The sequence below is a fragment of the Cornus florida genome, unplaced genomic scaffold (assembly GCF_030987335.1).
Source record: "Cornus florida cultivar Cherokee Brave unplaced genomic scaffold, ASM3098733v1 CherokeeBrave_3.0.0_Hap2_Chr11, whole genome shotgun sequence".
NCBI lineage: Eukaryota > Viridiplantae > Streptophyta > Magnoliopsida > Cornales > Cornaceae > Cornus > Cornus florida.
In genome coordinates, this window is record NW_026775581.1 from 36,258,660 (window position 1) to 36,269,759 (window position 11,100).

Consider the following 11,100-nt stretch of genomic DNA (forward strand, 5'->3'; position numbering starts at 1 on the left):
CAACTATAGAAAATTAATCTCTCTTATTAAAAAGATGAGGTGACGAAACTCATGTGGATGAAACTCCCATATTAAAAGGATAAGTTCATGAAGCTTGTCATTGCCATTCCTCGTATTATAAGGGATTAAAATAAAAGTGCCCCGTACTATAAGGGCCCGAGCTGAATAAAGCTCGTAATTGTTGTCCTCCGTATTAAAAGTGGTCGAAATCAACTTGTAAAATATACTTTCCTTTTTAAAGGGCAAGCTGAGTGAAGCTCGTAAAATATATTTTCCTTTTTAAAGGACGAGTTGAATGAAACTCGTAATTGCCATTCCCCATATTATAAGGGATTGATATAAAAGTGCCCCGTATTATAAGGGCCCGAGCTGAATGAAACTCGTAATTGTTGTCCTCCGTATTAAAAGGGGTCGAAATCAACTCGTAAAATATACTTCCCTTTTTAAAGGGCGAACTGAGCAAAGCTCGTAAAATATACTTCCCTTTTTAAAGGGCGAGCTGAGTGAAGCTCTTAAAATATATTTTCCTTTTTAAGGGGCGAGCTAAGTAAAGCTTGTAAATATACTTCCCTTTTTAAAAGGTAAGCTCATTCAGCTTAAGAAAGCCTACTCCTTCAGCTCATGAAGTTCAGACAAATCTGTTTCCTTATTAAAGGAGTAAGAGAGGTCAACCAAAAAAAGGTCGCCCAACAAGAGTTAACCTAAAAAGAGAATGATTTATGCTAAAGAGATGTCGGTCAAAAAACACTTTCACATTCTCGATGCTTGACAAGCAAGCACGAGAATGGGGGACAACTGATGAGGATAAAAATAATAGGCAACTCAAAGTCAAAATACGATAAGGGTAAGGGATTTATCCTCCCCAAAATCTCTATGGAATTATAAAAAATCTTTGGTTACCATGTGTAACGACAGTTACCATTCCTGTAAGAAGGAAACGATATCATCTTGGATCAGGGAGAATCTCGCTTCAAGAACTACTACCATCAATGCTTCTATAAAAGAAATGACCAGTCAACCTAAAAAGGTACGTCATAAATTTTCTATGTAATCCTTATCGGATATTAGATTGTCAAATACTAACTTAACCGTCGGAGTGCACCCGGCCGGCACCACGCCGGTCATCACTTCTCTTGTTTTGCATGAATCACCACCGACTCCGGAATGTGTAAATTTTTGACATCAACAGTAATGATTCGGTCATTTCCTTCCTTTTCTTTTTCCTCGGAATTTTACGGAGAATTTTTTTTCGTTGAAATTTCTTTTCTGAGTTCAGTTTCTCATCGCTTAGTGTCGTCTCAAGTGCTCGGAAATGGTTTCTGGGACTCTTTCTTTTGGATTGACAACTTCTTTTGAGGACCGAGTCATTTCCACATTTTTCGTTTTTTGACACTATTCACTTTTCGTCCTTTTTCCTGTTTTATCCTTTTCCCTATTTTGTTTTTTCCCCGTTTGTCACTTTGTTGGCATAACCTCGCTCCTTGTGTTCGGAGTTGGTTTTTGACTTCATGTATCTTCATTCTAAGTGGTTTCCACGAAATACGTATCTTTACTTTTGCAGAAAAGTACTTCGGTTACTCCCAGTGTCCATAGGGGCATGGATGCATAGTTTTTCAGAATTTTTTTCTTTTCTTGGGGTGTTTTTCATAAATATATTTTGAAGATATTTTATTTTAGGGGTATCTAAGAAAATATGATTCTAGGGAAGTTTTGCAGTTAACCCTTTTTGTAGGGGTCATTGTGTAATTAACGGAAGTTATTACAAAATACCTTGTTTTGAGCCTGGATCCTCGTACGGGATTCATTTTCACATTTCGTCAAGTCGTGTACTCATAGAATTTCTTTTTGGTCATTTTTCTCCAGTTTCGGGGTTTCTAGACCCGGTTGCCATTGAACTTGTTTGGGGCATATCTCTCTGCTCAGAACTCAGTTTTTGACTCTGTTTCTTCCATTATTCATATTTTCTCATTTAGAATCTTTTTTGTTCATAGAGTTTTATCATTTGAGCGCGTTTGCTCAAAATTCACTTTTCCAGACCAGGTGGGACCCTTTCGGGGCACTTTTTGAGATTTTCTATAAATAGGGGGCTTAAAGAGAAAATATCAGATTTTCTTCTCTCTCTCCTCTCTCTTGGCCGGCAGCCATGGCTACCAAGGGGCTGCCACCCTTATTTTTCTTTTTCCGGCCACTTCTTTCGAGTGAAATGTTGTCGTGCCTTAGTGTTTTATGTTCACCTTGGTGAGGCCTTCGATTCCATCAATTGGAATCTCGTTTTGGCCATTTCTTGAGTTCGGGTTTGAAGTCAAGTTGTGATTTTGATGGGGCTTTTGGGGGGTTCATGTAGATCGTGTTGTCCCCGATAAAACCCCGAAGTTTCGTCGAATTCGGAGCGGTTTCATTTTGGTGGCTTTTGAGATTTTCATCTCAAATTGAGGTAGGGGATGTCTTAGGTTTATGTTATTGTTGTATTGATTGTTTTTTAAGCATATACAACTTGTGAGCATGCCTTGTTCAAGTTTTTAGAATTTAAGTTATTTATTTTCTTTTTTTAGGATTTAATTCTAATAAAGGTATATAGTTTAGAATTAAATTATGGCATACTAGTAAATTAGGCCTTGGTAAGTTATGTAACATATATTAAATTTGGAGCATTTGAATAAGAATTGCAAAACTTATTTAATAATTATCTTTTGTGAAAGATTAAATTACATAGCTGAAACAAGCATGAAATCAACTTGTATTGTGATATTAAAGTAGGCCTTGGTGAGTTTCTTAACATATGTTAAATTGAGGTTATTTGGAAATATTTGAAAATCTGGAGAAAAATAAATTAATTAGCTTAATTAATTTTATTTTAAGTGTGTTAGTCACTAAAATTGATATTAGAAGTAATAGGTTGAGAATTCCTTGAAATGTAGTCCGTTTAATTACCTTGTGAGCATGCTACTAACTTGTTGTAGAATTAGTACTTGTGGGCTCTAAAGATGGTGATTTGATTTAGCATGACATGTGATATCATTGTCTTGAATAACTTGTTTAAGTATATCTTGTGTAAGTATATATCTTGTTAGAATATTACAATTGTTTACCTTGAAAGCTTGTTGCTAAATTGAAGCTTATTTAGTACTTATGGCTTAAAATGGTAATGTGGATCAATTGTTGTGAGATATTCTTGCTTTATATATAAATTGCATATTGAGGACATGACATGTCATATGCTATTTAGACTTAAATTCTAGGACATGGTTTGTGTGGATTCAACCTTATTTGTGCATGGAATGTGGAAACTTGCATTTGATTTTGTATAAGTTTTGAATTTATTGATTTTGGAAAGCTTGTGAGGACATAATTTATGTGATGGCTAGGGTTTGGCTCTAGTACGTGGACAAGTATCCTCTAAGTCATAAGTACGCACTAGGTGGTACCTTGTGGGTCGTAATTACCCGAAAATACTTGCTTGGTCTAGCGACCTATGTCCTAGTCTTTCCACTGTCTAATTTCGTATTTAATTTCAAGTTGTTAATCATAGATTACTTGTAGCTTGAGAATTGATGCTTACATTGGGTATTTGAATCCTATTTTGTGTACTTGAAGCTGTATACTTGCTTCTTGTATTTAGATCTTATTTAGTATACTTGAAACTGTATACTTATCTTGTGTATTTAGATCTCATGTACCATACTTGAAATTGCATCTTTGGTTGTGTATCTAAACCGTAATTAGTATACTTACGCATTGTATGTTTGATTTCTGCAATCGGACTTTATTATGTAAACTTGTGTCTTGTATGCTTGTCTTATGTGTAATTCATTTAGCTTAGTATACTGGTGCCTGTATACTTGATTTATGAGTTTTTCATGTTAATTGTCTGTTTGTATATGCATGCTTAGACAATGCATAACTTGTTTAACATGATTTAGGGTACTTGAGCATGTATGCTTATATGTCGTGTATTATATTTTAATACGGTTTAGTGTACTTGAGCATGTATACTTGTATGTCGTTGTTTATTTCAATTGCATGAGTAGCTTAGGATGATCTTTGAATCTCACTTTGACATAGACGTTAGGTGGCATGAGCCCCTTTAACATGTTTCACCTTAAGGTGATAAAATTGTAAAATGCTAGGTCGATGCATGCTCATTTCCTACGAGTAGCTTTATGTTACTCACCCACGTAGTGGGGACATTTTTAGGTACAGGGACCTTGATTTGGGATGCACACTAAGCCATGGAGGTTTCGTAGACTGGAAGTATGATTCTCATGAAAATGTTAGCATGAAATCCTATTTGTAGCTTTGCATGTTAAAACTCGTATCTTTGACTCCATATATGTAATATGTACATAAGTATACTTTTTGTAATGTATAACATGAGGTCAAGGGCCAAGCATGTTTATAATTGCACTTGTACTCAGTTGGCGCTAGATTTTGTCTAAAAATGTAATTTTCCTACCTTTGAAGGTTTGGTATGTCAAATTTTGTAAATGAAATGTAATAAGGCCATGGGCCATTGTAGCACGTCTAAAATATCATATTACACTTGCGTGTATGTTCACACCATCACATATTAGCATATAATGTAAATTGATCATGCTATGGGGGATGCAAATGAGACTTAAAGTCTCTTTTTCAGTTTTGGTGCATAACAGGTTCATTCTTCACATTTTTGACCTATTTTGGTCAACCGGTGGCTTATTTCGGTTGACCGATGCCCTTTGAATTTCAATTGAACAGTGAAAACTCAATTCCAGTAGCCATTTTTCATCTCGAGCCACAAACCGGTCGACCGGTTTGTCATTTCGATCGACCGAACTGAAGGCTCATTTCCCCTTCTTTTCCTGGCTCATTTCGGCAGACCGAAGCTCCATTTCGGTCGACCAAAATGGAGCTGCCTTGTAGGTTTTGTTTGGTTGTTGCCTAGACAGGTTAATTTCGTTTGTTATTCTTACAGGGCCTTGTTTATCTTGTTTGAGCCATTCTATGACACACATGGTCTAGTTTGAACTAGATCTTGCTTCTTTGGTTGTCATTGGTGCCATAGGGTACCAAGTGACCTTTTCATTCTAGCTTTCACTTTCGGTTATTCCTTTGGGTTCCGTGACCTCATGGAAGGTCATCTTAGGGTCTTAGAGGTGTGTTATGCCTTGAGAGACCATTATCTTGTTTCTTTTGGTTCCGCATCTGGATCCGTTATCGAGTCAATCTTCGGTTCATCACTGGACACTGGGTTGAAAAATCTAGGGTCGTTACAAGTGGTATCAGAGCTCCTAGGTTCGAAAACCTTATGACGATGGGTTTTGGGTGCATATCATGCTTGTGTTGCCATGCTCTATGTTTTTATTTGCTTCTTGATAACATGTTGAATGTGATAACATGTTTACGTGCTTATGTGGATGTATGTTTAGAAGTTTACTTTAACTGAATCAGCATGATATATGTACTTGTTTACTTTTGTACATTGTATATACTTGTAGGTTTTAGCATATTGTATGTGCTTGTCTATCTGAGTACATCGTATATGCCTATTTGCATTAGCATATTGTATGTGCTTGTTTGCCTTAGCATACCGTATATGTTTGTCGGCTTAGTACACTATATATGTTTGACCGTCTTAGCATGTTGATTTACGCTTGTATGCTTAGCATGATGGTAATGCTTGTTCGCCTTAGCATGTTACATGTGCTTGTTATTCTTAGCATGATTATATAATGTATACGCTGGCATGCCTTATGTGATTCTTACTACTTGTGTGAGTATGTAATCTGTTGTTATGTTACTTAGTAGCTATTTATTCCCGTGTCTTGTTTAGGCGTTGTGGGTTATTCCAGCTTGGTTGGTTGAGATTGATGCTAGGGTGTTATGTCTTAGGATTTCGTGGTGACCTTGATGTGATGACGTCATTAGGGTTTTGTTTCTAAAGTCATGGGACGACGAGTCGGATTGACTCGAGTCCTTCCTTGGGGATTGGGAGATTTATTTTCATGAGCCTCACGGTGAGGTCCTCGCGTCTCTTCTTCTTAGAGTGATGGTTAGGGATTTGATAGGTGCATTGACCTGGAATTCTTCTTGTCTTGTCTTGGATAGCTCTTACGAGCTAAGGTTGGGGTGTGAGTGGTTTCATGTAATTAATTGCATTGGTGCAATTAATTGCTCTCCCTCGTCCTTGGAGACTTGGGATTTTGTGTTTAGAGGCCCGAAAGGATCCTGTAGATTTCTCATCGAACTCATTAACGTCTTGAGTTGATTTCTTTTGTTGGTGTCTCGTAATGGTTAGTATTTGGGCTACCCATTATATCGTTGTTTGTTTTGTGTGGCGTTAGGATTACACCTTGTGTTTAAGCCAGTCTTGGGAAAGTCTTGTAGACTTTTTGTTTCAGGGACCTTAGTGTTCATTCTAGGAGATGATTCATTTCCTCGCGGTGAGAGATTTGACTTATCCGGGTTTTTGTGATTCATTTTTGGTGAGTTTGTCCTTTTGAGAGGCATTTCATCCCTTCTTGCTTTTGTTATTGCAGGATTGTTATTTGTATAGTGATTCCTACATGTTTATATGCCTTGTTGTTTTGAGCATGCCTTAGAAACGTGTTAGGGATGTGACTATTTGGTAGTTGCGTAATGATATAGATGATGTGTTTTCTATTTACTATATCTGCTTGTCATGCTAGCATCATAGGTGATGTGTAGCCTGTCTCTGATGCTTGAACCTTATGTGATAGGTAGCATATTTGATTGCCCTTGTACACTATGTGCTTAATCGTATGGTGCATGGACTTTTATTTACATTTAGTATACTTGTACCTAGTATACCTGCACGTTGTTTATTTCATTTCATTTTGGTTTAGTATACTTGAGCCTGTATATTTGTCTACCATGAATTTAGTACTACTTCGTACACTTATGAGTGTATACTTGTACCTATACATATATTGCGTTTCTATTTTGACATTTCTTAGTATGCTTGTGAATGTATACTTGTATAGATATATATATGTTTCATGAGTAATTACTTTATTAGTTCATTTCCTTTATCTTTCCGCACTGTACTTGGAGTTGTTTGACCTTGGTTGTCGGGATTGTGTGTGTGACTTGATTCCTAGGCCTAGCCTTGTAGTAGGTCAACTTTAGGATGACGTGGAGGATTTTGGGTGCATTGTCTTGTTAGGAGTTGTTGTGACTAGGGTGGAGGTGATGTTGTTTGATTTTGAAAAGTCCGATCCATTGGCTTGAGGGCATAGACTTGCCAGGATTTGGATTCGTGACTGATGTGGTTGATAATGGTGTTTTTGAGACTTAGGTTTGTTAGTTTCCAGTATTGAGGATTTAAGGCCTTAAGCGTAGCGGTGCTTATGATATTGTTGTCAGAGTTTCGGGATTGGCTAGAATGGTCCGGCCGAACATCTTTGGACCATATCTCAACTCTCACAAAATGCCTGGTTTCCGTGGTGCTTTTGGTAATGATTATTTGACATTGATGTCATTTGTATCGATAGGTTTCATGGGTAAACGTGTTGGGGGCAGATGACGAATTAAGGCTTTATACTATTATGCTACCGTACAGGTTGTGTATGGGCGAGTGCTAGTTGCCGTCGATGCTACCTTGCATTACCTAGCTAGTAATGTGAGTGTGGGTGGGCATCTAACACTGTGGATGCTACCACACCTTGGGTACGTTGTGGACGGGTTCTAGTCGTTATTCGTGCTACCATGTTGCTTTTGGTTGTGTCCCTTGTTTTGATGTGTGGGTGCCTTGGTCTCTTTTGAGTGGTTGACATTGGGTTGGTATGTCAATTTGTTGGTGAAGTGTCTCACGGTTCGTGGTTTCGTGTCTCTTCATTGATCTTGAGACCTTTGGAGTTGTCCTTAGGTACTTTATGATCTGTTCTTTCGTGAAACCTTGTGTACGGTCCTTCTTCGGTTCTTCTAGGAATGTTCCTGATTTCGGGGAAGAAATCTCTTTAAGGAGGGTAGGTTGTAATGACCCGGTCATTTCCTTCATTTTCTTTTTCCTCAAAATTTTACGGATGCATATTTTTCGTTGAAATTTCTTTTCTGAGTTTAATTTCTCATCGCTTAGTGTCATCTCGAGTGCTCGGAAATGATTTTTAGGACTCTTTCCTTTGGATTGACAACTTCCTTTGAGGATCGAGTCATTTCCACATTTTTCGTTTTTAGACACTATTAACTTTTCATCTTTTTCCCTGTTTTGTCCTTTTCCCTATTTTGTCTTTTCTCCGTTTGTCACTTTGTTGGCATAACCTCGCTCCTTGTGTTCAGAGTTGGTTTTTGACTTCATGTATCTTCATTCTAAGTGGTTTCCACGAAATACGTATCTTTACTTTTGTAGAAAAGTACTTTGGTTGCTCTCGGTGTCCATAGAGGCATGGATGCATAGTTTTTCGTAATCTTTTTCTTTTCTTGGGGTGTTTTTCATAAATATCTTTTAAAGATATTTTATTTCAGGGGTATCTAAGAAAATATCTTTTGAAAGATATTTTCATTTTGGGGCAGTTTTGCAGTTAACCCTTTTTGTAGGGGCCATTGTGCAATTGCTGGAAGTTATTGCAAAATACCTTGTTTTGAGCCTGGATCCTTGTACGGGATTCGTTTTCACATTTCATCGAGTCGTGTACTCATAGAATTTCCTTCTGGTCATTTTTCTCCAATTTCGGGGTTTCTAGACCCCGGTTGCCATTGAACTTATTTGGCGTATATCGCTTTGCTCGGGACTCAGTTTTTGACGCTTTTTCTTCCATTATTCATATTTTCTCATTTAGAGTCTTTTTCGTTCATAGAGTTTTATCATTTGAGCGTGTTTACTCAAAATTCACTTTTCCGGATTCGGCGGGACCCTTTTGGGGCACTTTTTGAAATTTTCTATAAATAGGGGACTTAAAAGAGAAAATATCAGATTTTCTTCTTTCTTTCCTCTTTCTTGGCCAGTAGCCATGGCTGCCAAGGGGCTGCCACCCTTCTTCTTCTTTTTCCGGCCACTTCCTTCGAGTGAAATGTTGTCTTACCTTTGTGTTTTATGTTCTCCTTGGCGAGACCTTCGATTCTGCCGATTGGAATCTCGTTTTGGCCATTTATTGAGTTTAGGTTTGAAGTCAAGTTGTGATTTTGATGGGGCTTTTGAGGGGTATATGTAGATCGTGTTGTCCCCGACAAAACCCCAAAGTTTCGTCGAATTTGGAGCGGTTTCATTTTGGTGGCTTTTGAGATTTTCATCTCAAATTGAGGTAGGGGATGTCTTAGGTTTATATTATTGTTGGATTGATTTTTTATAAGCATATACAACTTATGAGCATGCCTTGTTCAAGTTTTTAGAATTTAAGTTATTTATTTTCTTTATTTAGGATTTAATTCTAATAATGGTATATAGGTTAGAATTAAATTGTGGCGTGCTAGTAAATTAGGCCTTGGTGAGTTGTGTAACACATATTAAATTTGGAGCATTTGAATAATAATTGCAAAACTTATTTAATAATTATCTTTTGTGAAAGATTAAATTACATAGTTAAAATAAGCATGAAATCAACTTGTATTGTGATATTAAAGTAGGCCTTGGTGAGTTTCTTAACATATGTTAAATTAAGGTTATTTGGATATGTTTGAAAATTTAGAGAAAAATTAATTAATTAGCTTAATTAATTTTATTTTAAGTGTGTTAGTCACTTAAATTGATATTGGATGTAATAGGTTGATAATTCCTTGAAATGTAGTCCGTTTAATTACCTTGTGAGCATGCTGCTAACTTGTTGTAGAATTAGTACTTGTGGGCTCTAAAGATGGTGATTTGATTTAGCATGATATGTGATATCATTGTCTTGAATAGCTTGTTTAAATATATCTTGTGTAGGTATATAGCTTGTTAGAATATTACAATTGTTTACCTTGAAGCTTGTTGCTAAATTGAAGCTTATTTAATACTTATGGCTTGGAATGGTAATGTGGATCAATTGTTGTGAGATATTCTTGCTTTATATATAAATTACATATTGAGGACATGACATGTCATATGCTATTTAGACTTGAATTCTAGGACATGGTTCGTATGGATTCAACCTTATTTGTGCATGGAATGTGGTAACTTGCATTTGATTTTGTATAAGTTTTGAACTTATTAATTTTGGAAAGCTTGTGAGGACATAATTTATGTGATAGCTAGGGTTTGGCTCTAGTACGTGGATAAGTGTCCTCTAAGTCATAAGTGCGCACTAGGTGGTACCTTGTGGGTCGTAATTACCTGAAAATACTTGCTTGGTCTAGCGACCGCATGCCCTAGTCTTTCCACTGTCTGATTTCGCATTTAATTTCAAGTTGTTAATCATGTATTACTTGTAGCTTGAGAATTGATGCTTACTTTGGGTATTTGAATCCTATTTTGTGTACTTAAAACTATATACTTGCTTCTTGTATTTAGATCTTATTTAGTATACTTGAAACTGTATACTTGTCTTATGTATTTAGATCTCATGTACCATACTTGAACTTGTATCTTTGGTTGTGTATCTAAACCTTAATTAGTATACTTACGCATTGTATGTTTGATTTGTGCAATCGGACTTTATTATGTAAACTTGTGTCTTGTATGCTTATCTTATGCGTAATTCACTTAGCTTAGTATACTGGTGCCTGTATACTTGATTTATGAGTTTTCCATGTTAATTGTATGTTTGTATATGCATGCTTAGACAATGCATAACTTGTTTAACATGATTTAGGGTACTTGAGCATGTATGCTTGTATGTCGTGTATCATGTTTTAAAACGGTTTAGTGTAGTTGAGCATGTATACTTGTATGTCGTTGTTCATTTCAATTGCATGAGTAGCTTAGGATGATCTCTGAGTCTCACTTTTACATAGACGTTAGGTGGCATGAACCCCTTTAACATGTTTCACCTTCAGGTGATAAACTTGTAAAATGCTAGGTCGATGCATGCTTCTCTCCTATGAGTAGCTTTATGTTACTCACCCACGTAATGGGGACATTTTTCAGGTACAGGGACCTTGATTTGGGATACACTCTAAGCTACAGAGGTTTCGTAGACTGGAAGTATCGTTCTTATGAAAATGTTAGCATGAAATCCTATTTGTAGCTTT